This window comes from Cryptomeria japonica, unplaced genomic scaffold (assembly GCF_030272615.1).
Source record: "Cryptomeria japonica unplaced genomic scaffold, Sugi_1.0 HiC_scaffold_374, whole genome shotgun sequence".
In the NCBI taxonomy this organism is placed as follows: Eukaryota; Viridiplantae; Streptophyta; class Pinopsida; order Cupressales; family Cupressaceae; genus Cryptomeria; species Cryptomeria japonica.
In genome coordinates this window covers 117,501-144,595 of record NW_026729195.1, presented here as the reverse complement: position 1 = coordinate 144,595, position 27,095 = coordinate 117,501, and the positions used below count along the sequence as shown (strand labels likewise).

Sequence of the window (27,095 nt, the reverse complement as noted above, 5' to 3'; positions counted from 1 at the left end):
GGTGCTCACCTCGGTGCACACTTTGGTGTGCACCTCGGTGTGCACCAAAGGTGCGCACCTTGGAGCGCACCAAAGGTGTACACTTTGGAGCGCACCACATAGGGTCTTTGAGAGGTTGGCGCAGTGCGCACACCAAGGTGGGTGTTGAGGTGCGTGCCGAGGTGGGTGGGTGCTAGGGTGCGCTCCATGGTGGGTGCCAGGGTGGGTGCGTGCTAGGGTGGATTCCAAAGAGGGTCATAGGGTGGGTGCCAAGGTGGGTTGGTGATATAGTGGGTTCAAAGGTGGGTACTAGGGTGGGTTCCAAGGTGGGTCACAAGTTGGGTGCCAGGATGCGTGGGTGTTAGGTTGGGTGCCAAGGTGGGCTCCTGCGTGGGTGGGTGCTAGGGTGGGTTTCAAGGTGGACGCGAGGGCGGGTGCCAAGGTGGGTAACAAGTTGGGTGTTAGGATGGGTGAGTGCTAGAGTGGGTGCCAAGGTGGGTGGGTGCTAAGGTGGATGCCAAGGTGGTTCACAGGGTGGGTGGGTTCTAGGGTGAGTTCCAAGGTGGGTCACAGGTTTAGTGCTAGGGTGCGTGTCAAGGCGGGTGTCGAGGTGCCTGGGTGCTAGGGTGTGGATGCCAATGTGGGTCATAGGGTGGGTACTAGGGTGGGCTGCAATGTGGGTGCCAAGGTGGGTAACATGCTCGGTTGGTTCTAAATTGGGTGTCAGGGTGGGTGTGCACCCACCTTGCCCGAGGTGGGTGCCAAGGTGCCAGTGTGGGTGGGTGCTAAGGTGGATGCCAAGGTGGGTGAGAAGGTGGGTGATAGGTTGAGTGGTAGGATGGGTGGGTGCCAAGATGGGTCACAGGGTGGGTGCAAGGGTGGGTAGGTGCTAGGGTTGGTGTCAGGGTGGGTGGGTGCTAGGTTGGGTTCCAAGGTGGGTGCGAGGGTGAGTGTCAAGGTGGGTCACAGGTTAGGTGCTAGGATGGGTGAGTGCTAGGGTGCAAAGGTGCCAGGGTGGGTGCTAGGATGGGTCGATGCTAGGGTGAGTGGCAAGGTGGGTCCACAAGTGTCAAGGTGGGTGCCGAGGTGGGTGCCAACTTGGGTTCCAAGGTGGGTGCCAAGTGGGCGACTGCTATGGTGGATGCCAAGGTGGGTCACGGGGTGGGTGCCAAGTTGCTAGGTTGTGTTCCAAGGTGGGTGCCAACGTGGCTGCTAGGGTGCGTGGGTTAAAGGGTGTGTCACAACGTGGGTGCCAGGATGGGTGCGCACCCACACTGGCCAAGACGGGTGCAAGGTTGGGTTCCAAGCCCGGTCACAGGCTGGGTGCTAGGATGGGTGGGTGCCAAGGTGGGCACCAGGGTGGGTGCACCCACCCTGGCCAAGGTGGGTCACGGGGTGGGTCCTAGGGTGGGTAACGGGGTGGGTACTAAGGTGCGTGCCAAGGTGGGTCATGGGGTGGGTGCCAAGGTGGGCACCAGGGTGGGTGTGCACCAACCCTAGCCAGGGTAGGTCACGGGGTGGTTGTCGGGGTGGGCGTCAAGGAGCCAAGGTGGGTGGCAAGTAGCCAAGTTGCGTGCCAAGGTGGGTGTCGGGGTGGGTGCCAAGGATCCAAGGTGGGTGCCAAGGAACCAAGGTGGGTGTCTGGGTGGGTGCCGAGGTGGGAGCCAGGGTGGGTCCCAAGGTGAGTGCAAAGGTGGGTGCCAGGGTCAAGGTGAGTGCCAATGTGGGTTCCAAGGTGCCAGGGTCAGGGTGAGTGCCAATGTGGGTTCAAAGGTGCTAAGTTGGGTGCGAGGTTGGGTGCGAGGGTGGGTGGGTGCCAAGGTGTGCTAGGTGGAAGCCCGGGTGGGTCGGCATCCCATGGGTGTCGAGTTGGGTGCCTGATGGGTGCTTCTTGTCAAGTTTTAGTCGTCGGGACTCATTTCGAGCCTTAGAGGTCGTTTCTTGTCCGGTTGCCCTGTCTTCGACCTGGGAACCCAATTTTGGTCCTCGGGTCCCATTTTTTTTTGTCTCGCATCCCACTTTTGGCCTGTGGCCTTTTCGGGGTCGATTCTCGTTTTGGGCATCAGAGCATGTTTCTTCTCCTAAAACCCAATATTTGTTTATTAAGTCTCGGAACACATTTTTGTTCTCGTGGACCCATCATGGGTCTTGGAACGCATTTGTGGTCCTTGGGTCCCATTTTGCATCCCGAAACTTGTGTTTTGGTGCTTGATCCCTATTTTGGGTGCCCACCTTGCACCAAGTGCGCACCCGGGGCAAACCGAGCGCCTTGGTGCACCGGGGCAAGATCGAGCGTGCACCCGAGGCGCCCCGAACATGCACCAAGGTGCACTCGGCCCACATGTGAGCGCAGGTCGTTGCGCCCGAGGTGGTGTGTGGGCACCGCGTTGCAGACGGGACACTGCACGCACACGACGCCCCGTCCAGGTGCACGCACGTAGGCCGGGCCGGGTGCACACCCGACGCCCTAGCAAGGTGCGCGCACCCGGGCAGGGCTCACACTTGGCGAACGGGGCGCACTTCGCGAGGGAGGGTGTGCACCTCGACGGGGGTGGGTGGCCGGGGTGGATTCGCACGTGGGTCGCGGTTTGCTAAGTACACACTGCGACAAGCTCATAACGGGTGCGATCATACCAGCGTTAGTGCACCGGATCCCATCAGAACTCCGCAGTTAAGCGCGCTTGGGCCGGAGTAGTACTGGGATGGGTGACCTCCCGGGAAGTCCCGGTGTTGCACCCTTTTTTAGTTTTTCGCCGGGCGTCGCAATGCTATTTGAATAAACCTTTTGCCCGTTTGCGTTCTCGTCGGGGCCGGGCCGGGCCGGGGTGCGCTGCCCGCACTACCGCGCGCGCGGGGGGCGACACCGAGCGCGCACCCGAGGCGCCCCGAGCACACAGGCCACGGTGCAACCCGGGCGTTGTGCGCGCACCCCGGTGCGCCCGAGGTGCTGCGCGCGCACCCAGGTGAAATCGGTGTGCACCTCGGCCAGTGCGCGCTCGGTCGAGTCGCGCACGTTGGCCAAGGTGCACGGTGATGTTTCTTACTCTAAGGTTCCGCACCAGACGCCCGGGACAGGTGAGCGAAGCTGGGCGGGGCCGGGTGCGCGGCCGGGGCAGGTGCACGCAGCTGGAGAGAGCTTTGGAGCACACCAGAGGTGCGCACCTTGGAGCACACTTCGGAGCGCACCAATGATGCGCTCCATTCAAAAGTTTCCTGAAAAGGCAAAAAAAGTTGAGATTATAGAATTTCCCACTTGAGAGATTGTAAAAAAAAAAAATTTAAAATGAAGGAAACGCGGGTGCCAAGGTGTGCGCGCCCGGGTGCGCAGCCCAGCCAAGGTGTGCGCACCAAGGCGCCCACCCTGGCGAAGGTGCACGCAAGGTGCGCACCCGAGGCAAACCGGACAATTAACCCAACTTTCGACTTCGCGCGCACCTGCGCACCTTGGAGCGCACTTCGGAGCGCTCCTTGTTGCGCACCAATCTTGGGCACCTCGGAGTGCACCATGGCGCCCACCAAGGTGCGCACCCGGGGCAAACCGAGCTCCGACTTCGTGCGCACCTTGGAGCGCACGAAAGGTGCGCACCATGGCGCCCACCAAGGTGCGCAGCCCAGCCAAGGCGTGCGCATCAAGGTGCGCACCCTGGCGAAGGTGCGCACCCGGGGCAAACCGAGCTCCGACTTCGTGCGCACCTTGGAGCGCACAAAGGGTGCGCAACCCAGCCAAGGTGTGCGCACCCCGGGCAAACCGAGCTCCGAATCGTGCGCACCTTGGAGCACACTTCGGAGCCCTCCTTGGTGCGCACCGATGTTGCGCACCTCGGAGCGCACCCGGGGAAAACAATGCAATTAACCCGACTTTCGACTTCGTGGGCACCTCGGAGCGCTCTCGGGTTCGCACCTCGGAGCACACCGAGGTGCGCACCTTTGATGCGCTGCCTTCACCAATTTCCAGAAAAGGCAAGAAAACATTGAGAAGGTGTGCGCACCGAGGTGCCCACCCTGGCGAAGGTGCACGCGAGGTGCGCACCCGGGGCAAACCGGGCTCCGACTTCGTGCACGCCATGCTGCGCACCTTGGAGGGCCATGGTGCGCACCTTGGAGCACACTTCGGAGCGCTCAATGGTGCCCAACCCAGCCAAGGTGCCCACCGCGGCGAAGGTGCACGCGAGGTGCGCACCCGGGGCAAACCGGGCTCCGACTTCGTGCACGCCGCACCTTGGAGCACACTTCGGAGCGCTCCTTGGTGCGCACCAGGGCGCGCAACCCAGCCGAGGTGCCCACCCCGGCGAAGGTGCACGCGGGGTGCGCACCCGAGGCAAACCGGGCTCCGACTTCGTGCACGCCATGGTGCCCACCGCGGCGAAGGTGCACGCGAGGTGCGCACCCGGGGCAAACCGGGCTCCGACTTCGTGCACGCCGCACCTTGGAGCACACTTCGGAGCGCTCCTTGGTGCGCACCAGGGCGCGCAACCCAGCCGAGGTGCCCACCCCGGCGAAGGTGCACGCGAGGTGCGCACCCGGGGCAAACCGGGCTCCGACTTCGTGCACGCCATGGTGCCCACCGCGGCGAAGGTGCACGCGAGGTGCGCACCCGGGGCAAACCGGGCTCCGACTTCGTGCACGCCGCACCTTGGAGCACACTTCGGAGCGCTCCTTGGTGCGCACCATGGTGCCCACCAGGGCGCGCAACCCCGCCGAAGGTGCACGCGAGGTGCGCACCCGGGGCAAACCGGGCTCCGACTTCGTGCACGCCGCACCTTGGAGCACACTTCGGAGCGCTCCTTGGTGCGCACCAGGGCGCGCAACCCCGCCGAAGGTGCACGCGAGGTGCGCACCCGGGGCAAACCGGGCTCCGACTTCGTGCACGCCATGGTGCGCACCAGGGTGCCCACCGCGGCGAAGGTGCGCACCCGGGGCAAACCGGGCTCCGACTTCGTGCACGCCGCACCTTGGAGCACACTTCGGAGCGCTCCTTGGTGCGCACCAGGGCGCGCAACCCAGCCGAGGTGCCCACCCCGGCGAAGGTGCACGCGAGGTGCGCACCCGGGGCAAACCGGGCTCCGACTTCGTGCACGCCATGGTGCCCACCGCGGCGAAGGTGCGCACCCGGGGCAAACCGGGCTAGGACTTCGTGCACGCCGCACCTTGGAGCACACTTCGGAGCGCTCCTTGGTGCGCACCATGGTGCCCACCAGGCCGCGCAACCCAGCCAAGGTGTGCGCACCAAGGTGCACGCGAGGTGCGCACCCGGGGCAAACCGGGGTCCGGCTTCGTGCACGCCGCACCTTGGAGCACACATCGGGGCGCTCCCGGGTTCGCACCGGCGTTGCGCACCGTGGTGGGCACCTCGGAGCGCACCGTGGTGGGCACCTCGGAGCACACCAAGGTGGGCAGCGAGGTGCGCACCTTTGATGCGATGCCTTCACTAATTTCCATAAAAGGCAAAAGAAAACGAGATTTTAAAATTTCCGTTTTGAAAGATAGTGAGAAAAAGGGAATGCTGGTGCCATCTTGAGCCCGCCCTGGTGCGCAGCCCAGCCAAGGTGTGCGCACCAAGGTGCCCACCCTGGCGAAGGTGCGCGCCCGGGCAATTAACCCAACTTCCAACTTCGCGCGCGCCAGGGTGGGAGCGCACCCAACAACCGGGCCTGGGAAGAGCCAATGCGAGAAACCCCACCAAACGCTCTGACAAAAAAAGAGGGGGCGCTCCAGTAACCCCGCTTCGGAGCGCACCCTGGGCAAACCCAGCCAGGGTGCCCACCCCGGCCAAGGTGCAGGCGAGGTGCGCACCCGGGGCAAACCGGGCTCCGACAACGTGCACGCCGCACCTTGGAGCACACTTCGTAGCGCTCCCGGGTGCGCACCTCAGAGCACACCAAGGTGGGCAGCGAGGTGCGCACCTTTGATGCGCTGCCTTCACTAATTTCCAGAAAAGGCAAAAAAAAGAGGAGATTTTAAAATTTCCGTTTTGAAAGATAGTGAAAAAAACGGAACGCGGGTGCCATCTTGAGCCCGCCCGGGTGCACAGCCCAGGTAAGGTGCCCACCCTGGCAAAGGTGCGCACCCGGGCAATTAACCCTACTTCCGACTTCGTGCGCGCCAGGGTGGCAACCGGGCCTGGGAAGAGCCAATGCGAGAAACCCCACCAAACGCTCCGACAAAAAAAGAGGCGGCGCTCCAATAACCCCGCTTCGGAGCGCAGCCGGGGCAAACCCAGCCAAGGTGCCCACCCCGACGAAGGTGCACGCGAGGTGCGCACCCGGGGCAAACCGGGCTCCGACAACGTGCACGCAGCACCTTGGAGCACACTTCGAAGCACTCCCGGGTGCCCACCGGCGTTGCGCACCGTGGTGGGCAGCGAGGTGCGCACCTTTGATGCGCTGCCTTCACTAATTTCCAGAAAAGGCAAAAAAAAATGAGATTTTAAAATTTCCGTTTTGAAAGATAGTGAAAAAAACGGAACGCGGGTGCCATCTTGAGCCCGCCCTGGTGCGCAGCCCAGGCAAGGCATGCGCACCAAGGTGCCCACCCGCGGTGCACGCCCGGGGCAAACCGGGCTCCGACTTCGTGCAGGCCGCACCTTGGAGCACACTTCGGAGCGCTCCTTGGTGCGCACCATGGTGCCCACCAGGGCGCACCCGGGGCAAACCGGGCTCCGACTTCGTGCACGCCGCACCTTGGAGCACACATCGGAGCGCTCCCAGGTTCGCACCAGCGTTGCGCACCTTTGATGCGCTGCCTTCACTAATTTCCAGAAAAGGCAAAAAAAAACGATATTTTAAAATTTCCGTTCTGAAAGATAGTGAAAAAAACGGAACGCGGGTGCCATCTTGAGCCCTTCCTGGTGCGCAGCCCAGGCAAGTTGTGCGCACCAAGGTGCCCACCCTGGCGGAGGTGCGCGCCCGGGGCAAACCGGGCTCCGACTTCGTGCACTGCATGGTGCCCACCAAGGCGCGCAACCCAGCCAAGGTGCCCACCGCAGCGAAGGTGCACGCGAGGTGCGCACCCGAGGTGCACACCCGGGGCAAACCGAGCTCCGACTTCGTGCACGCCGCACCTTGGAGCACACTTCAGAGCGCTCCTTGGTGCGCACCAGGGCGCGCAACCCAGCCAAGGTGCTCACCCCGGCGAAGGTGCACGCGAGGTGCGCACCCGGGGCAAGCCGGGCTCGGACTTCGTGCACGCCGCACCTTGGAGCACACATCGGAGCGCTCCCGGGTTCGCACCAGCATTGCGCACCTTTGATGCGCTGCCTTCACTAATTTCCAGAAAAGGCAAAAAAAAAAAAAAAACGAGATTTTAAAATTTCCGTTTTGAAAGATAGTGAAAAAAACGGAACGCGGGTGCCATCTTGAGCCCGCCCTGGTGTGCAGCCCAGGCAAGTTGTGCGCACCAAGGCACCCACCCTGGCCAAGGTGGGTCACGGGGTGGGTCCTAGGGTGGGTAACGGGGTGGGTACTAAGGTGCGTGCCAAGGTGGGTCATGGGGTGGGTGCCAAGGTGGGCACCAGGGTGGGTGTGCACCAACCCTAGCCAGGGTAGGTCACGGGGTGGTTGTCGGGGTGGGCGTCAAGGAGCCAAGGTGGGTGGCAAGTAGCCAAGTTGCGTGCCAAGGTGGGTGTCGGGGTGGGTGCCAAGGATCCAAGGTGGGTGCCAAGGAACCAAGGTGGGTGTCTGGGTGGGTGCCGAGGTGGGAGCCAGGGTGGGTCCCAAGGTGAGTGCAAAGGTGGGTGCCAGGGTCAAGGTGAGTGCCAATGTGGGTTCCAAGGTGCCAGGGTCAGGGTGAGTGCCAATGTGGGTTCAAAGGTGCTAAGTTGGGTGCGAGGTTGGGTGCGAGGGTGGGTGGGTGCCAAGGTGTGCTAGGTGGAAGCCCGGGTGGGTCGGCATCCCATGGGTGTCGAGTTGGGTGCCTGATGGGTGCTTCTTGTCAAGTTTTAGTCGTCGGGACTCATTTCGAGCCTTAGAGGTCGTTTCTTGTCCGGTTGCCCTGTCTTCGACCTGGGAACCCAATTTTGGTCCTCGGGTCCCATTTTTTTTTGTCTCGCATCCCACTTTTGGCCTGTGGCCTTTTCGGGGTCGATTCTCGTTTTGGGCATCAGAGCATGTTTCTTCTCCTAAAACCCAATATTTGTTTATTAAGTCTCGGAACACATTTTTGTTCTCGTGGACCCATCATGGGTCTTGGAACGCATTTGTGGTCCTTGGGTCCCATTTTGCATCCCGAAACTTGTGTTTTGGTGCTTGATCCCTATTTTGGGTGCCCACCTTGCACCAAGTGCGCACCCGGGGCAAACCGAGCGCCTTGGTGCACCGGGGCAAGATCGAGCGTGCACCCGAGGCGCCCCGAACATGCACCAAGGTGCACTCGGCCCACATGTGAGCGCAGGTCGTTGCGCCCGAGGTGGTGTGTGGGCACCGCGTTGCAGACGGGACACTGCACGCACACGACGCCCCGTCCAGGTGCACGCACGTAGGCCGGGCCGGGTGCACACCCGACGCCCTAGCAAGGTGCGCGCACCCGGGCAGGGCTCACACTTGGCGAACGGGGCGCACTTCGCGAGGGAGGGTGTGCACCTCGACGGGGGTGGGTGGCCGGGGTGGATTCGCACGTGGGTCGCGGTTTGCTAAGTACACACTGCGACAAGCTCATAACGGGTGCGATCATACCAGCGTTAGTGCACCGGATCCCATCAGAACTCCGCAGTTAAGCGCGCTTGGGCCGGAGTAGTACTGGGATGGGTGACCTCCCGGGAAGTCCCGGTGTTGCACCCTTTTTTAGTTTTTCGCCGGGCGTCGCAATGCTATTTGAATAAACCTTTTGCCCGTTTGCGTTCTCGTCGGGGCCGGGCCGGGCCGGGGTGCGCTGCCCGCACTACCGCGCGCGCGGGGGGCGACACCGAGCGCGCACCCGAGGCGCCCCGAGCACACAGGCCACGGTGCAACCCGGGCGTTGTGCGCGCACCCCGGTGCGCCCGAGGTGCTGCGCGCGCACCCAGGTGAAATCGGTGTGCACCTCGGCCAGTGCGCGCTCGGTCGAGTCGCGCACGTTGGCCAAGGTGCACGGTGATGTTTCTTACTCTAAGGTTCCGCACCAGACGCCCGGGACAGGTGAGCGAAGCTGGGCGGGGCCGGGTGCGCGGCCGGGGCAGGTGCACGCAGCTGGAGAGAGCTTTGGAGCACACCAGAGGTGCGCACCTTGGAGCACACTTCGGAGCGCACCAATGATGCGCTCCATTCAAAAGTTTCCTGAAAAGGCAAAAAAAGTTGAGATTATAGAATTTCCCACTTGAGAGATTGTAAAAAAAAAAAATTTAAAATGAAGGAAACGCGGGTGCCAAGGTGTGCGCGCCCGGGTGCGCAGCCCAGCCAAGGTGTGCGCACCAAGGCGCCCACCCTGGCGAAGGTGCACGCAAGGTGCGCACCCGAGGCAAACCGGACAATTAACCCAACTTTCGACTTCGCGCGCACCTGCGCACCTTGGAGCGCACTTCGGAGCGCTCCTTGGTGCGCACCAATCTTGGGCACCTCGGAGTGCACCATGGCGCCCACCAAGGTGCGCACCCGGGGCAAACCGAGCTCCGACTTCGTGCGCACCTTGGAGCGCACGAAAGGTGCGCACCATGGCGCCCACCAAGGTGCGCAGCCCAGCCAAGGCGTGCGCATCAAGGTGCGCACCCTGGCGAAGGTGCGCACCCGGGGCAAACCGAGCTCCGACTTCGTGCGCACCTTGGAGCGCACAAAGGGTGCGCAACCCAGCCAAGGTGTGCGCACCCCGGGCAAACCGAGCTCCGAATCGTGCGCACCTTGGAGCACACTTCGGAGCCCTCCTTGGTGCGCACCGATGTTGCGCACCTCGGAGCGCACCCGGGGAAAACAATGCAATTAACCCGACTTTCGACTTCGTGGGCACCTCGGAGCGCTCTCGGGTTCGCACCTCGGAGCACACCGAGGTGCGCACCTTTGATGCGCTGCCTTCACCAATTTCCAGAAAAGGCAAGAAAACATTGAGAAGGTGTGCGCACCGAGGTGCCCACCCTGGCGAAGGTGCACGCGAGGTGCGCACCCGGGGCAAACCGGGCTCCGACTTCGTGCACGCCATGCTGCGCACCTTGGAGGGCCATGGTGCGCACCTTGGAGCACACTTCGGAGCGCTCAATGGTGCCCAACCCAGCCAAGGTGCCCACCGCGGCGAAGGTGCACGCGAGGTGCGCACCCGGGGCAAACCGGGCTCCGACTTCGTGCACGCCGCACCTTGGAGCACACTTCGGAGCGCTCCTTGGTGCGCACCAGGGCGCGCAACCCAGCCGAGGTGCCCACCCCGGCGAAGGTGCACGCGGGGTGCGCACCCGGGGCAAACCGGGCTCCGACTTCGTGCACGCCATGGTGCCCACCGCGGCGAAGGTGCACGCGAGGTGCGCACCCGGGGCAAACCGGGCTCCGACTTCGTGCACGCCGCACCTTGGAGCACACTTCGGAGCGCTCCTTGGTGCGCACCAGGGCGCGCAACCCAGCCGAGGTGCCCACCCCGGCGAAGGTGCACGCGAGGTGCGCACCCGGGGCAAACCGGGCTCCGACTTCGTGCACGCCATGGTGCCCACCGCGGCGAAGGTGCACGCGAGGTGCGCACCCGGGGCAAACCGGGCTCCGACTTCGTGCACGCCGCACCTTGGAGCACACTTCGGAGCGCTCCTTGGTGCGCACCATGGTGCCCACCAGGGCGCGCAACCCCGCCGAAGGTGCACGCGAGGTGCGCACCCGGGGCAAACCGGGCTCCGACTTCGTGCACGCCGCACCTTGGAGCACACTTCGGAGCGCTCCTTGGTGCGCACCAGGGCGCGCAACCCCGCCGAAGGTGCACGCGAGGTGCGCACCCGGGGCAAACCGGGCTCCGACTTCGTGCACGCCATGGTGCGCACCAGGGTGCCCACCGCGGCGAAGGTGCGCACCCGGGGCAAACCGGGCTCCGACTTCGTGCACGCCGCACCTTGGAGCACACTTCGGAGCGCTCCTTGGTGCGCACCAGGGCGCGCAACCCAGCCGAGGTGCCCACCCCGGCGAAGGTGCACGCGAGGTGCGCACCCGGGGCAAACCGGGCTCCGACTTCGTGCACGCCATGGTGCCCACCGCGGCGAAGGTGCGCACCCGGGGCAAACCGGGCTAGGACTTCGTGCACGCCGCACCTTGGAGCACACTTCGGAGCGCTCCTTGGTGCGCACCATGGTGCCCACCAGGCCGCGCAACCCAGCCAAGGTGTGCGCACCAAGGTGCACGCGAGGTGCGCACCCGGGGCAAACCGGGGTCCGGCTTCGTGCACGCCGCACCTTGGAGCACACATCGGGGCGCTCCCGGGTTCGCACCGGCGTTGCGCACCGTGGTGGGCACCTCGGAGCGCACCGTGGTGGGCACCTCGGAGCACACCAAGGTGGGCAGCGAGGTGCGCACCTTTGATGCGATGCCTTCACTAATTTCCATAAAAGGCAAAAAAAAACGAGATTTTAAAATTTCCGTTTTGAAAGATAGTGAGAAAAAGGGAATGCTGGTGCCATCTTGAGCCCGCCCTGGTGCGCAGCCCAGCCAAGGTGTGCGCACCAAGGTGCCCACCCTGGCGAAGGTGCGCGCCCGGGCAATTAACCCAACTTCCAACTTCGCGCGCGCCAGGGTGGGAGCGCACCCAACAACCGGGCCTGGGAAGAGCCAATGCGAGAAACCCCACCAAACGCTCTGACAAAAAAAGAGGGGGCGCTCCAGTAACCCCGCTTCGGAGCGCACCCTGGGCAAACCCAGCCAGGGTGCCCACCCCGGCCAAGGTGCAGGCGAGGTGCGCACCCGGGGCAAACCGGGCTCCGACAACGTGCACGCCGCACCTTGGAGCACACTTCGTAGCGCTCCCGGGTGCGCACCTCAGAGCACACCAAGGTGGGCAGCGAGGTGCGCACCTTTGATGCGCTGCCTTCACTAATTTCCAGAAAAGGCAAAAAAAAGAGGAGATTTTAAAATTTCCGTTTTGAAAGATAGTGAAAAAAACGGAACGCGGGTGCCATCTTGAGCCCGCCCTGGTGCACAGCCCAGGTAAGGTGCCCACCCTGGCAAAGGTGCGCACCCGGGCAATTAACCCTACTTCCGACTTCGTGCGCGCCAGGGTGGCAACCGGGCCTGGGAAGAGCCAATGCGAGAAACCCCACCAAACGCTCCGACAAAAAAAGAGGCGGCGCTCCAATAACCCCGCTTCGGAGCGCAGCCGGGGCAAACCCAGCCAAGGTGCCCACCCCGACGAAGGTGCACGCGAGGTGCGCACCCGGGGCAAACCGGGCTCCGACAACGTGCACGCAGCACCTTGGAGCACACTTCGAAGCACTCCCGGGTGCCCACCGGCGTTGCGCACCGTGGTGGGCAGCGAGGTGCGCACCTTTGATGCGCTGCCTTCACTAATTTCCAGAAAAGGCAAAAAAAAATGAGATTTTAAAATTTCCGTTTTGAAAGATAGTGAAAAAAACGGAACGCGGGTGCCATCTTGAGCCCGCCCTGGTGCGCAGCCCAGGCAAGGCATGCGCACCAAGGTGCCCACCCGCGGTGCACGCCCGGGGCAAACCGGGCTCCGACTTCGTGCAGGCCGCACCTTGGAGCACACTTCGGAGCGCTCCTTGGTGCGCACCATGGTGCCCACCAGGGCGCACCCGGGGCAAACCGGGCTCCGACTTCGTGCACGCCGCACCTTGGAGCACACATCGGAGCGCTCCCAGGTTCGCACCAGCGTTGCGCACCTTTGATGCGCTGCCTTCACTAATTTCCAGAAAAGGCAAAAAAAAACGATATTTTAAAATTTCCGTTCTGAAAGATAGTGAAAAAAACGGAACGCGGGTGCCATCTTGAGCCCTTCCTGGTGCGCAGCCCAGGCAAGTTGTGCGCACCAAGGTGCCCACCCTGGCGGAGGTGCGCGCCCGGGGCAAACCGGGCTCCGACTTCGTGCACTGCATGGTGCCCATCAAGGCGCGCAACCCAGCCAAGGTGCCCACCGCAGCGAAGGTGCACGCGAGGTGCGCACCCGAGGTGCACACCCGGGGCAAACCGAGCTCCGACTTCGTGCACGCCGCACCTTGGAGCACACTTCAGAGCGCTCCTTGGTGCGCACCAGGGCGCGCAACCCAGCCAAGGTGCTCACCCCGGCGAAGGTGCACGCGAGGTGCGCACCCGGGGCAAGCCGGGCTCGGACTTCGTGCACGCCGCACCTTGGAGCACACATCGGAGCGCTCCCGGGTTCGCACCAGCATTGCGCACCTTTGATGCGCTGCCTTCACTAATTTCCAGAAAAGGCAAAAAAAAAAAAAAAACGAGATTTTAAAATTTCCGTTTTGAAAGATAGTGAAAAAAACGGAACGCGGGTGCCATCTTGAGCCCGCCCTGGTGTGCAGCCCAGGCAAGTTGTGCGCACCAAGGCACCCACCCTGGCCAAGGTGGGTCACGGGGTGGGTCCTAGGGTGGGTAACGGGGTGGGTACTAAGGTGCGTGCCAAGGTGGGTCATGGGGTGGGTGCCAAGGTGGGCACCAGGGTGGGTGTGCACCAACCCTAGCCAGGGTAGGTCACGGGGTGGTTGTCGGGGTGGGCGTCAAGGAGCCAAGGTGGGTGGCAAGTAGCCAAGTTGCGTGCCAAGGTGGGTGTCGGGGTGGGTGCCAAGGATCCAAGGTGGGTGCCAAGGAACCAAGGTGGGTGTCTGGGTGGGTGCCGAGGTGGGAGCCAGGGTGGGTCCCAAGGTGAGTGCAAAGGTGGGTGCCAGGGTCAAGGTGAGTGCCAATGTGGGTTCCAAGGTGCCAGGGTCAGGGTGAGTGCCAATGTGGGTTCAAAGGTGCTAAGTTGGGTGCGAGGTTGGGTGCGAGGGTGGGTGGGTGCCAAGGTGTGCTAGGTGGAAGCCCGGGTGGGTCGGCATCCCATGGGTGTCGAGTTGGGTGCCTGATGGGTGCTTCTTGTCAAGTTTTAGTCGTCGGGACTCATTTCGAGCCTTAGAGGTCGTTTCTTGTCCGGTTGCCCTGTCTTCGACCTGGGAACCCAATTTTGGTCCTCGGGTCCCATTTTTTTTTGTCTCGCATCCCACTTTTGGCCTGTGGCCTTTTCGGGGTCGATTCTCGTTTTGGGCATCAGAGCATGTTTCTTCTCCTAAAACCCAATATTTGTTTATTAAGTCTCGGAACACATTTTTGTTCTCGTGGACCCATCATGGGTCTTGGAACGCATTTGTGGTCCTTGGGTCCCATTTTGCATCCCGAAACTTGTGTTTTGGTGCTTGATCCCTATTTTGGGTGCCCACCTTGCACCAAGTGCGCACCCGGGGCAAACCGAGCGCCTTGGTGCACCGGGGCAAGATCGAGCGTGCACCCGAGGCGCCCCGAACATGCACCAAGGTGCACTCGGCCCACATGTGAGCGCAGGTCGTTGCGCCCGAGGTGGTGTGTGGGCACCGCGTTGCAGACGGGACACTGCACGCACACGACGCCCCGTCCAGGTGCACGCACGTAGGCCGGGCCGGGTGCACACCCGACGCCCTAGCAAGGTGCGCGCACCCGGGCAGGGCTCACACTTGGCGAACGGGGCGCACTTCGCGAGGGAGGGTGTGCACCTCGACGGGGGTGGGTGGCCGGGGTGGATTCGCACGTGGGTCGTGGTTTGCTAAGTACACACTGCGACAAGCTCATAACGGGTGCGATCATACCAGCGTTAGTGCACCGGATCCCATCAGAACTCCGCAGTTAAGCGCGCTTGGGCCGGAGTAGTACTGGGATGGGTGACCTCCCGGGAAGTCCCGGTGTTGCACCCTTTTTTAGTTTTTCGCCGGGCGTCGCAATGCTATTTGAATAAACCTTTTGCCCGTTTGCGTTCTCGTCGGGGCCGGGCCGGGCCGGGGTGCGCTGCCCGCACTACCGCGCGCGCGGGGGGCGACACCGAGCGCGCACCCGAGGCGCCCCGAGCACACAGGCCACGGTGCAACCCGGGCGTTGTGCGCGCACCCCGGTGCGCCCGAGGTGCTGCGCGCGCACCCAGGTGAAATCGGTGTGCACCTCGGCCAGTGCGCGCTCGGTCGAGTCGCGCACGTTGGCCAAGGTGCACGGTGATGTTTCTTACTCTAAGGTTCCGCACCAGACGCCCGGGACAGGTGAGCGAAGCTGGGCGGGGCCGGGTGCGCGGCCGGGGCAGGTGCACGCAGCTGGAGAGAGCTTTGGAGCACACCAGAGGTGCGCACCTTGGAGCACACTTCGGAGCGCACCAATGATGCGCTCCATTCAAAAGTTTCCTGAAAAGGCAAAAAAAGTTGAGATTATAGAATTTCCCACTTGAGAGATTGTAAAAAAAAAAAATTTAAAATGAAGGAAACGCGGGTGCCAAGGTGTGCGCGCCCGGGTGCGCAGCCCAGCCAAGGTGTGCGCACCAAGGCGCCCACCCTGGCGAAGGTGCACGCAAGGTGCGCACCCGAGGCAAACCGGACAATTAACCCAACTTTCGACTTCGCGCGCACCTGCGCACCTTGGAGCGCACTTCGGAGCGCTCCTTGGTGCGCACCAATCTTGGGCACCTCGGAGTGCACCATGGCGCCCACCAAGGTGCGCACCCGGGGCAAACCGAGCTCCGACTTCGTGCGCACCTTGGAGCGCACGAAAGGTGTGCACCATGGCGCCCACCAAGGTGCGCAGCCCAGCCAAGGCGTGCGCATCAAGGTGCGCACCCTGGCGAAGGTGCGCACCCGGGGCAAACCGAGCTCCGACTTCGTGCGCACCTTGGAGCGCACAAAGGGTGCGCAACCCAGCCAAGGTGTGCGCACCCCGGGCAAACCGAGCTCCGAATCGTGCGCACCTTGGAGCACACTTCGGAGCCCTCCTTGGTGCGCACCGATGTTGCGCACCTCGGAGCGCACCCGGGGAAAACAATGCAATTAACCCGACTTTCGACTTCGTGGGCACCTCGGAGCGCTCTCGGGTTCGCACCTCGGAGCACACCGAGGTGCGCACCTTTGATGCGCTGCCTTCACCAATTTCCAGAAAAGGCAAGAAAACATTGAGAAGGTGTGCGCACCGAGGTGCCCACCCTGGCGAAGGTGCACGCGAGGTGCGCACCCGGGGCAAACCGGGCTCCGACTTCGTGCACGCCATGCTGCGCACCTTGGAGGGCCATGGTGCGCACCTTGGAGCACACTTCGGAGCGCTCAATGGTGCCCAACCCAGCCAAGGTGCCCACCGCGGCGAAGGTGCACGCGAGGTGCGCACCCGGGGCAAACCGGGCTCCGACTTCGTGCACGCCGCACCTTGGAGCACACTTCGGAGCGCTCCTTGGTGCGCACCAGGGCGCGCAACCCAGCCGAGGTGCCCACCCCGGCGAAGGTGCACGCGGGGTGCGCACCCGGGGCAAACCGGGCTCCGACTTCGTGCACGCCATGGTGCCCACCGCGGCGAAGGTGCACGCGAGGTGCGCACCCGGGGCAAACCGGGCTCCGACTTCGTGCACGCCGCACCTTGGAGCACACTTCGGAGCGCTCCTTGGTGCGCACCAGGGCGCGCAACCCAGCCGAGGTGCCCACCCCGGCGAAGGTGCACGCGAGGTGCGCACCCGGGGCAAACCGGGCTCCGACTTCGTGCACGCCATGGTGCCCACCGCGGCGAAGGTGCACGCGAGGTGCGCACCCGGGGCAAACCGGGCTCCGACTTCGTGCACGCCGCACCTTGGAGCACACTTCGGAGCGCTCCTTGGTGCGCACCATGGTGCCCACCAGGGCGCGCAACCCCGCCGAAGGTGCACGCGAGGTGCGCACCCGGGGCAAACCGGGCTCCGACTTCGTGCACGCCGCACCTTGGAGCACACTTCAGAGCGCTCCTTGGTGCGCACCAGGGCGCGCAACCCCGCCGAAGGTGCACGCGAGGTGCGCACCCGGGGCAAACCGGGCTCCGACTTCGTGCACGCCATGGTGCGCACCAGGGTGCCCACCGCGGCGAAGGTGCGCACCCGGGGCAAACCGGGCTCCGACTTCGTGCACGCCGCACCTTGGAGCACACTTCGGAGCGCTCCTTGGTGCGCACCAGGGCGCGCAACCCAGCCGAGGTGCCCACCCCGGCGAAGGTGCACGCGAGGTGCGCACCCGGGGCAAACCGGGCTCCGACTTCGTGCACGCCATGGTGCCCACCGCGGCGAAGGTGCGCACCCGGGGCAAACCGGGCTAGGACTTCGTGCACGCCGCACCTTGGAGCACACTTCGGAGCGCTCCTTGGTGCGCACCATGGTGCCCACCAGGCCGCGCAACCCAGCCAAGGTGTGCGCACCAAGGTGCACGCGAGGTGCGCACCCGGGGCAAACCGGGGTCCGGCTTCGTGCACGCCGCACCTTGGAGCACACATCGGGGCGCTCCCGGGTTCGCACCGGCGTTGCGCACCGTGGTGGGCACCTCGGAGCGCACCGTGGTGGGCACCTCGGAGCACACCAAGGTGGGCAGCGAGGTGCGCACCTTTGATGCGATGCCTTCACTAATTTCCATAAAAGGCAAAAAAAAACGAGATTTTAAAATTTCCGTTTTGAAAGATAGTGAGAAAAAGGGAATGCTGGTGCCATCTTGAGCCCGCCCTGGTGCGCAGCCCAGCCAAGGTGTGCGCACCAAGGTGCCCACCCTGGCGAAGGTGCGCGCCCGGGCAATTAACCCAACTTCCAACTTCGCGCGCGCCAGGGTGGGAGCGCACCCAACAACCGGGCCTGGGAAGAGCCAATGCGAGAAACCCCACCAAACGCTCTGACAAAAAAAGAGGGGGCGCTCCAGTAACCCCGCTTCGGAGCGCACCCTGGGCAAACCCAGCCAGGGTGCCCACCCCGGCCAAGGTGCAGGCGAGGTGCGCACCCGGGGCAAACCGGGCTCCGACAACGTGCACGCCGCACCTTGGAGCACACTTCGTAGCGCTCCCGGGTGCGCACCTCAGAGCACACCAAGGTGGGCAGCGAGGTGCGCACCTTTGATGCGCTGCCTTCACTAATTTCCAGAAAAGGCAAAAAAAAGAGGAGATTTTAAAATTTCCGTTTTGAAAGATAGTGAAAAAAACGGAACGCGGGTGCCATCTTGAGCCCGCCCTGGTGCACAGCCCAGGTAAGGTGCCCACCCTGGCAAAGGTGCGCACCCGGGCAATTAACCCTACTTCCGACTTCGTGCGCGCCAGGGTGGCAACCGGGCCTGGGAAGAGCCAATGCGAGAAACCCCACCAAACGCTCCGACAAAAAAAGAGGCGGCGCTCCAATAACCCCGCTTCGGAGCGCAGCCGGGGCAAACCCAGCCAAGGTGCCCACCCCGACGAAGGTGCACGCGAGGTGCGCACCCGGGGCAAACCGGGCTCCGACAACGTGCACGCAGCACCTTGGAGCACACTTCGAAGCACTCCCGGGTGCCCACCGGCGTTGCGCACCGTGGTGGGCAGCGAGGTGCGCACCTTTGATGCGCTGCCTTCACTAATTTCCAGAAAAGGCAAAAAAAAATGAGATTTTAAAATTTCCGTTTTGAAAGATAGTGAAAAAAACGGAACGCGGGTGCCATCTTGAGCCCGCCCTGGTGCGCAGCCCAGGCAAGGCATGCGCACCAAGGTGCCCACCCGCGGTGCACGCCCGGGGCAAACCGGGCTCCGACTTCGTGCAGGCCGCACCTTGGAGCACACTTCGGAGCGCTCCTTGGTGTGCACCATGGTGCCCACCAGGGCGCACCCGGGGCAAACCGGGCTCCGACTTCGTGCACGCCGCACCTTGGAGCACACATCGGAGCGCTCCCAGGTTCGCACCAGCGTTGCGCACCTTTGATGCGCTGCCTTCACTAATTTCCAGAAAAGGCAAAAAAAAACGATATTTTAAAATTTCCGTTCTGAAAGATAGTGAAAAAAACGGAACGCGGGTGCCATCTTGAGCCCTTCCTGGTGCGCAGCCCAGGCAAGTTGTGCGCACCAAGGTGCCCACCCTGGCAGAGGTGCGCGCCCGGGGCAAACCGGGCTCCGACTTCGTGCACTGCATGGTGCCCACCAAGGCGCGCAACCCAGCCAAGGTGCCCACCGCAGCGAAGGTGCACGCGAGGTGCGCACCCGAGGTGCACACCCGGGGCAAACCGAGCTCCGACTTCGTGCACGCCGCACCTTGGAGCACACTTCAGAGCGCTCCTTGGTGCGCACCAGGGCGCGCAACCCAGCCAAGGTGCTCACCCCGGCGAAGGTGCACGCGAGGTGCGCACCCGGGGCAAGCCGGGCTCGGACTTCGTGCACGCCGCACCTTGGAGCACACATCGGAGCGCTCCCGGGTTCGCACCAGCATTGCGCACCTTTGATGCGCTGCCTTCACTAATTTCCAGAAAAGGCAAAAAAAAAAAAAAAAACGAGATTTTAAAATTTCCGTTTTGAAAGATAGTGAAAAAAACGGAACGCGGGTGCCATCTTGAGCCCGCCCTGGTGTGCAGCCCAGGCAAGTTGTGCGCACCAAGGCACCCACCCTGGCCAAGGTGGGTCACGGGGTGGGTCCTAGGGTGGGTAACGGGGTGGGTACTAAGGTGCGTGCCAAGGTGGGTCATGGGGTGGGTGCCAAGGTGGGCACCAGGGTGGGTGTGCACCAACCCTAGCCAGGGTAGGTCACGGGGTGGTTGTCGGGGTGGGCGTCAAGGAGCCAAGGTGGGTGGCAAGTAGCCAAGTTGCGTGCCAAGGTGGGTGTCGGGGTGGGTGCCAAGGATCCAAGGTGGGTGCCAAGGAACCAAGGTGGGTGTCTGGGTGGGTGCCGAGGTGGGAGCCAGGGTGGGTCCCAAGGTGAGTGCAAAGGTGGGTGCCAGGGTCAAGGTGAGTGCCAATGTGGGTTCCAAGGTGCCAGGGTCAGGGTGAGTGCCAATGTGGGTTCAAAGGTGCTAAGTTGGGTGCGAGGTTGGGTGCGAGGGTGGGTGGGTGCCAAGGTGTGCTAGGTGGAAGCCCGGGTGGGTCGGCATCCCATGGGTGTCGAGTTGGGTGCCTGATGGGTGCTTCTTGTCAAGTTTTAGTCGTCGGGACTCATTTCGAGCCTTAGAGGTCGTTTCTTGTCCGGTTGCCCTGTCTTCGACCTGGGAACCCAATTTTGGTCCTCGGGTCCCATTTTTTTTTGTCTCGCATCCCACTTTTGGCCTGTGGCCTTTTCGGGGTCGATTCTCGTTTTGGGCATCAGAGCATGTTTCTTCTCCTAAAACCCAATATTTGTTTATTAAGTCTCGGAACACATTTTTGTTCTCGTGGACCCATCATGGGTCTTGGAACGCATTTGTGGTCCTTGGGTCCCATTTTGCATCCCGAAACTTGTGTTTTGGTGCTTGATCCCTATTTTGGGTGCCCACCTTGCACCAAGTGCGCACCCGGGGCAAACCGAGCGCCTTGGTGCACCGGGGCAAGATCGAGCGTGCACCCGAGGCGCCCCGAACATGCACCAAGGTGCACTCGGCCCACATGTGAGCGCAGGTCGTTGCGCCCGAGGTGGTGTGTGGGCACCGCGTTGCAGACGGGACACTGCACGCACACGACGCCCCGTCCAGGTGCACGCACGTAGGCCGGGCCGGGTGCACACCCGACGCCCTAGCAAGGTGCGCGCACCCGGGCAGGGCTCACACTTGGCGAACGGGGCGCACTTCGCGAGGGAGGGTGTGCACCTCGACGGGGGTGGGTGGCCGGGGTGGATTCGCACGTGGGTCGCGGTTTGCTAAGTACACACTGCGACAAGCTCATAACGGGTGCGATCATACCAGCGTTAGTGCACCGGATCCCATCAGAACTCCGCAGTTAAGCGCGCTTGGGCCGGAGTAGTACTGGGATGGGTGACCTCCCGGGAAGTCCCGGTGTTGCACCCTTTTTTAGTTTTTCGCCGGGCGTCGCAATGCTATTTGAATAAACCTTTTGCCCGTTTGCGTTCTCGTCGGGGCCGGGCCGGGCCGGGGTGCGCTGCCCGCACTACCGCGCGCGCGGGGGCGACACCGAGCGCGCACCCGAGGCGCCCCGAGCACACAGGCCACGGTGCAACCCGGGCGTTGTGCGCGCACCCCGGTGCGCCCGAGGTGCTGCGCGCGCACCCAGGTGAAATCGGTGTGCACCTCGGCCAGTGCGCGCTCGGTCGAGTCGCGCACGTTGGCCAAGGTGCACGGTGATGTTTCTTACTCTAAGGTTCCGCACCAGACGCCCGGGACAGGTGAGCGAAGCTGGGCGGGGCCGGGTGCGCGGCCGGGGCAGGTGCACGCAGCTGGAGAGAGCTTTGGAGCACACCAGAGGTGCGCACCTTGGAGCACACTTCGGAGCGCACCAATGATGCGCTCCATTCAAAAGTTTCCTGAAAAGGCAAAAAAAGTTGAGATTATAGAATTTCCCACTTGAGAGATTGTAAAAAAAAAAAATTTAAAATGAAGGAAACGCGGGTGCCAAGGTGTGCGCGCCCGGGTGCGCAGCCCAGCCAAGGTGTGCGCACCAAGGCGCCCACCCTGGCGAAGGTGCACGCAAGGTGCGCACCCGAGGCAAACCGGACAATTAACCCAACTTTCGACTTCGCGCGCACCTGCGCACCTTGGAGCGCACTTCGGAGCGCTCCTTGGTGCGCACCAATCTTGGGCACCTCGGAGTGCACCATGGCGCCCACCAAGGTGCGCACCCGGGGCAAACCGAGCTCCGACTTCGTGCGCACCTTGGAGCGCACGAAAGGTGCGCACCATGGCGCCCACCAAGGTGCGCAACCCAGCCAAGGCGTGCGCATCAAGGTGCGCACCCTGGCGAAGGTGCGCACCCGGGGCAAACCGAGCTCCGACTTCGTGCGCACCTTGGAGCGCACAAAGGGTGCGCAACCCAGCCAAGGTGTGCGCACCCCGGGCAAACCGAGCTCCGAATCGTGCGCACCTTGGAGCACACTTCGGAGCCCTCCTTGGTGCGCACCGATGTTGCGCACCTCGGAGCGCACCCGGGGAAAACAATGCAATTAACCCGACTTTCGACTTCGTGGGCACCTCGGAGCGCTCTCGGGTTCGCACCTCGGAGCACACCGAGGTGCGCACCTTTGATGCGCTGCCTTCACCAATTTCCAGAAAAGGCAAGAAAACATTGAGAAGGTGTGCGCACCGAGGTGCCCACCCTGGCGAAGGTGCACGCGAGGTGCGCACCCGGGGCAAACCGGGCTCCGACTTCGTGCACGCCATGCTGCGCACCTTGGAGGGCCATGGTGCGCACCTTGGAGCACACTTCGGAGCGCTCAATGGTGCCCAACCCAGCCAAGGTGCCCACCGCGGCGAAGGTGCACGCGAGGTGCGCACCCGGGGCAAACCGGGCTCCGACTTCGTGCACGCCGCACCTTGGAGCACACTTCGGAGCGCTCCTTGGTGCGCACCAGGGCGCGCAACCCAGCCGAGGTGCCCACCCCGGCGAAGGTGCACGCGGGGTGCGCACCCGGGGCAAACCGGGCTCCGACTTCGTGCACGCCATGGTGCCCACCGCGGCGAAGGTGCACGCGAGGTGCGCACCCGGGGCAAACCGGGCTCCGACTTCGTGCACGCCGCACCTTGGAGCACACTTCGGAGCGCTCCTTGGTGCGCACCAGGGCGCGCAACCCAGCCGAGGTGCCCACCCCGGCGAAGGTGCACGCGAGGTGCGCACCCGGGGCAAACCGGGCTCCGACTTCGTGCACGCCATGGTGCCCACCGCGGCGAAGGTGCACGCGAGGTGCGCACCCGGGGCAAACCGGGCTCCGACTTCGTGCACGCCGCACCTTGGAGCACACTTCGGAGCGCTCCTTGGTGCGCACCATGGTGCCCACCAGGGCGCGCAACCCCGCCGAAGGTGCACGCGAGGTGCGCACCCGGGGCAAACCGGGCTCCGACTTCGTGCACGCCGCACCTTGGAGCACACTTCGGAGCGCTCCTTGGTGCGCACCAGGGCGCGCAACCCCGCCGAAGGTGCACGCGAGGTGCGCACCCGGGGCAAACCGGGCTCCGACTTCGTGCACGCCATGGTGCGCACCAGGGTGCCCACCGCGGCGAAGGTGCGCACCCGGGGCAAACCGGGCTCCGACTTCGTGCACGCCGCACCTTGGAGCACACTTCGGAGCGCTCCTTGGTGCGCACCAGGGCGCGCAACCCAGCCGAGGTGCCCACCCCGGCGAAGGTGCACGCGAGGTGCGCACCCGGGGCAAACCGGGCTCCGACTTCGTGCACGCCATGGTGCCCACCGCGGCGAAGGTGCGCACCCGGGGCAAACCGGGCTAGGACTTCGTGCACGCCGCACCTTGGAGCACACTTCGGAGCGCTCCTTGGTGCGCACCATGGTGCCCACCAGGCCGCGCAACCCAGCCAAGGTGTGCGCACCAAGGTGCACGCGAGGTGCGCACCCGGGGCAAACCGGGGTCCGGCTTCGTGCACGCCGCACCTTGGAGCACACATCGGGGCGCTCCCGGGTTCGCACCGGCGTTGCGCACCGTGGTGGGCACCTCGGAGCGCACCGTGGTGGGCACCTCGGAGCACACCAAGGTGGGCAGCGAGGTGCGCACCTTTGATGCGATGCCTTCACTAATTTCCATAAAAGGCAAAAAAAAACGAGATTTTAAAATTTCCGTTTTGAAAGATATTGAGAAAAAGGGAATGCTGGTGCCATCTTGAGCCCGCCCTGGTGCGCAGCCCAGCCAAGGTGTGCGCACCAAGGTGCCCACCCTGGCGAAGGTGCGCGCCCGGGCAATTAACCCAACTTCCAACTTCGCGCGCGCCAGGGTGGGAGCGCACCCAACAACCGGGCCTGGGAAGAGCCAATGCGAGAAACCCCACCAAACGCTCTGACAAAAAAAGAGGGGGCGCTCCAGTAACCCCGCTTCGGAGCGCACCCTGGGCAAACCCAGCCAGGGTGCCCACCCCGGCCAAGGTGCAGGCGAGGTGCGCACCCGGGGCAAACCGGGCTCCGACAACGTGCACGCCGCACCTTGGAGCACACTTCGTAGCGCTCCCGGGTGCGCACCTCAGAGCACACCAAGGTGGGCAGCGAGGTGCGCACCTTTGATGCGCTGCCTTCACTAATTTCCAGAAAAGGCAAAAAAAAGAGGAGATTTTAAAATTTCCGTTTTGAAAGATAGTGAAAAAAACGGAACGCGGGTGCCATCTTGAGCCCGCCCTGGTGCACAGCCCAGGTAAGGTGCCCACCCTGGCAAAGGTGCGCACCCGGGCAATTAACCCTACTTCCGACTTCGTGCGCGCCAGGGTGGCAACCGGGCCTGGGAAGAGCCAATGCGAGAAACCCCACCAAACGCTCCGACAAAAAAAGAGGCGGCGCTCCAATAACCCCGCTTCGGAGCGCAGCCGGGGCAAACCCAGCCAAGGTGCCCACCCCGACGAAGGTGCACGCGAGGTGCGCACCCGGGGCAAACCGGGCTCCGACAACGTGCACGCAGCACCTTGGAGCACACTTCGAAGCACTCCCGGGTGCCCACCGGCGTTGCGCACCGTGGTGGGCAGCGAGGTGCGCACCTTTGATGCGCTGCCTTCACTAATTTCCAGAAAAGGCAAAAAAAAATGAGATTTTAAAATTTCCGTTTTGAAAGATAGTGAAAAAAACGGAACGCGGGTGCCATCTTGAGCCCGCCCTGGTGCGCAGCCCAGGCAAGGCATGCGCACCAAGGTGCCCACCCGCGGTGCACGCCCGGGGCAAACCGGGCTCCGACTTCGTGCAGGCCGCACCTTGGAGCACACTTCGGAGCGCTCCTTGGTGCGCACCATGGTGCCCACCAGGGCGCACCCGGGGCAAACCGGGCTCCGACTTCGTGCACGCCGCACCTTGGAGCACACATCGGAGCGCTCCCAGGTTCGCACCAGCGTTGCGCACCTTTGATGCGCTGCCTTCACTAATTTCCAGAAAAGGCAAAAAAAAACGATATTTTAAAATTTCCGTTCTGAAAGATAGTGAAAAAAACGGAACGCGGGTGCCATCTTGAGCCCTTCCTGGTGCGCAGCCCAGGCAAGTTGTGCGCACCAAGGTGCCCACCCTGGCGGAGGTGCGCGCCCGGGGCAAACCGGGCTCCGACTTCGTGCACTGCATGGTGCCCACCAAGGCGCGCAACCCAGCCAAGGTGCCCACCGCAGCGAAGGTGCACGCGAGGTGCGCACCCGAGGTGCACACCCGGGGCAAACCGAGCTCCGACTTCGTGCACGCCGCACCTTGGAGCACACTTCAGAGCGCTCCTTGGTGCGCACCAGGGCGCGCAACCCAGCCAAGGTGCTCACCCCGGCGAAGGTGCACGCGAGGTGCGCACCCGGGGCAAGCCGGGCTCGGACTTCGTGCACGCCGCACCTTGGAGCACACATCGGAGCGCTCCCGGGTTCGCACCAGCATTGCGCACCTTTGATGCGCTGCCTTCACTAATTTCCAGAAAAGGCAAAAAAAAAAAAAAAAACGAGATTTTAAAATTTCCGTTTTGAAAGATAGTGAAAAAAACGGAACGCGGGTGCCATCTTGAGCCCGCCCTGGTGTGCAGCCCAGGCAAGTTGTGCGCACCAAGGCACCCACCCTGGCCAAGGTGGGTCACGGGGTGGGTCCTAGGGTGGGTAACGGGGTGGGTACTAAGGTGCGTGCCAAGGTGGGTCATGGGGTGGGTGCCAAGGTGGGCACCAGGGTGGGTGTGCACCAACCCTAGCCAGGGTAGGTCACGGGGTGGTTGTCGGGGTGGGCGTCAAGGAGCCAAGGTGGGTGGCAAGTAGCCAAGTTGCGTGCCAAGGTGGGTGTCGGGGTGGGTGCCAAGGATCCAAGGTGGGTGCCAAGGAACCAAGGTGGGTGTCTGGGTGGGTGCCGAGGTGGGAGCCAGGGTGGGTCCCAAGGTGAGTGCAAAGGTGGGTGCCAGGGTCAAGGTGAGTGCCAATGTGGGTTCCAAGGTGCCAGGGTCAGGGTGAGTGCCAATGTGGGTTCAAAGGTGCTAAGTTGGGTGCGAGGTTGGGTGCGAGGGTGGGTGGGTGCCAAGGTGTGCTAGGTGGAAGCCCGGGTGGGTCGGCATCCCATGGGTGTCGAGTTGGGTGCCTGATGGGTGCTTCTTGTCAAGTTTTAGTCGTCGGGACTCATTTCGAGCCTTAGAGGTCGTTTCTTGTCCGGTTGCCCTGTCTTCGACCTGGGAACCCAATTTTGGTCCTCGGGTCCCATTTTTTTTTGTCTCGCATCCCACTTTTGGCCTGTGGCCTTTTCGGGGTCGATTCTCGTTTTGGGCATCAGAGCATGTTTCTTCTCCTAAAACCCAATATTTGTTTATTAAGTCTCGGAACACATTTTTGTTCTCGTGGACCCATCATGGGTCTTGGAACGCATTTGTGGTCCTTGGGTCCCATTTTGCATCCCGAAACTTGTGTTTTGGTGCTTGATCCCTATTTTGGGTGCCCACCTTGCACCAAGTGCGCACCCGGGGCAAACTGAGCGCCTTGGTGCACCGGGGCAAGATCGAGCGTGCACCCGAGGCGCCCCGAACATGCACCAAGGTGCACTCGGCCCACATGTGAGCGCAGGTCGTTGCGCCCGAGGTGGTGTGTGGGCACCGCGTTGCAGACGGGACACTGCACGCACACGACGCCCCGTCCAGGTGCACGCACGTAGGCCGGGCCGGGTGCACACCCGACGCCCTAGCAAGGTGCGCGCACCCGGGCAGGGCTCACACTTGGCGAACGGGGCGCACTTCGCGAGGGAGGGTGTGCACCTCGACGGGGGTGGGTGGCCGGGGTGGATTCGCACGTGGGTCGCGGTTTGCTAAGTACACACTGCGACAAGCTCATAACGGGTGCGATCATACCAGCGTTAGTGCACCGGATCCCATCAGAACTCCGCAGTTAAGCGCGCTTGGGCCGGAGTAGTACTGGGATGGGTGACCTCCCGGGAAGTCCCGGTGTTGCACCCTTTTTTAGTTTTTCGCCGGGCGTCGCAATGCTATTTGAATAAACCTTTTGCCCGTTTGCGTTCTCGTCGGGGCCGGGCCGGGCCGGGGTGCGCTGCCCGCACTACCGCGCGCGCGGGGGGCGACACCGAGCGCGCACCCGAGGCGCCCCGAGCACACAGGCCACGGTGCAACCCGGGCGTTGTGCGCGCACCCCGGTGCGCCCGAGGTGCTGCGCGCGCACCCAGGTGAAATCGGTG

General features: G+C 63.4%; 5 non-coding genes across 5 annotated transcripts; all 5 read left to right on the top strand.

The window, feature by feature from the left end:
• Window positions 1-2,599: 2,599 nt before the first annotated feature.
• Window positions 2,600-2,718, top strand: LOC131871138 (5S ribosomal RNA). Its single transcript, XR_009369412.1, has one exon. It is a non-coding gene; the product is annotated as a 5S ribosomal RNA (ribosomal RNA).
• Window positions 2,719-8,634: 5,916 nt separating this feature from the next.
• On the top strand, window positions 8,635-8,753 carry LOC131871137 (5S ribosomal RNA). The gene has a single exon (XR_009369411.1). It is a non-coding gene; the product is annotated as a 5S ribosomal RNA (ribosomal RNA).
• Window positions 8,754-14,669: 5,916 nt separating this feature from the next.
• On the top strand, window positions 14,670-14,788 carry LOC131871136 (5S ribosomal RNA). The gene has a single exon (XR_009369410.1). It is a non-coding gene; the product is annotated as a 5S ribosomal RNA (ribosomal RNA).
• A 5,917-nt stretch (window positions 14,789-20,705) lies between these two features.
• LOC131871135 (5S ribosomal RNA) lies at window positions 20,706-20,824 on the top strand. Its single transcript, XR_009369409.1, has one exon. It is a non-coding gene; the product is annotated as a 5S ribosomal RNA (ribosomal RNA).
• A 5,916-nt stretch (window positions 20,825-26,740) lies between these two features.
• LOC131871134 (5S ribosomal RNA) lies at window positions 26,741-26,859 on the top strand. The gene has a single exon (XR_009369408.1). It is a non-coding gene; the product is annotated as a 5S ribosomal RNA (ribosomal RNA).
• Window positions 26,860-27,095: the final 236 nt, after the last annotated feature.